Source organism: Otolemur garnettii, unplaced genomic scaffold (genome assembly GCF_000181295.1).
Source record: "Otolemur garnettii isolate 467f Iridium unplaced genomic scaffold, OtoGar3 scaffold00055, whole genome shotgun sequence".
NCBI classification, from domain to species: Eukaryota; Metazoa; Chordata; class Mammalia; order Primates; family Galagidae; genus Otolemur; species Otolemur garnettii.
Window position 1 is genome coordinate 5,279,019 of NW_003852450.1, and position 1,008 is coordinate 5,280,026.

The following is a 1,008-nucleotide window of genomic DNA, read 5'->3' on the forward strand; positions in this document are numbered from 1 at the left end:
ATGTGGAAACAGCCTAAATGCCCCTCAACCCAGGAGTGGATTGGCAAGCTGTGGTATATGTATACCATGGAATACTATTCAGCCATTAAAAAAATGGAGATTTTGCAGCATTTGTATTAACCTGGATGGAGGTGAAACACATTATTCTTAGTGAAGCATCACAGGAATGGAGAAACATGAATCCTATGTTTTCAACTTTGATATGAGGACAATTAAGGACAATTAATGACATGGTAGGGGGTGGGAGAAGGGGAGAGCAGAGAGAGACAGAGAAGGAGGGAGGGAGTGGGGGAAAGGAAAAGAAAAGAAAATAGTGACTAACTCTCACATAAATTGGATTTAATTTTGACCAAAGTACATTATTTGAACAATAATTTTTTATTCAACTTGTTAATATGCTGTTTAGGATATTGCATCCTCATTTATAAGTGAAATATGTTTGTAATTTCCTTTTATAATAATATATTTTTGCCAATTTTAATATCAGGTATATCCTGATGATATACTGATGAATTTGAAGTATTTCTTCTTTATTGTGTATAAGATTTGGCATGATCTGTTTTTTGAAATTATCTTCTATTTTTATTTATAAATATTATTTATCTATTAAAAAAAACAAAAACCCTGAACCACATAAATGCATCCATGTACAGAGAAAAAAAAAGAACATTAAAAAATAACATTAAAAAAGAACATTAAAAATAAAATAAAATGAAAAATCACTAACAGTAAGAAAAAATTTTAAAAAGTTCTAGGATACAAAGGCTTTTCTACTCAATGTAACAAAGATATCAGTGTAGCTCAGACTTGTGTATGGATTTAATGAAATCCTAATTAATCCCCTGCCAATTTGTTAAAGTGAGAAAACATCCACTGACATTTATGTGAATATGCAAACGTCCAAGAAGAACCAAAACACCCTTGAAACTTGATCAAAGTAGGAAACTTTGACTTTCTGACTCTGGTTAAGTAATATGAACTAAATTTATTCTCTTCCCTGAAAAAAAA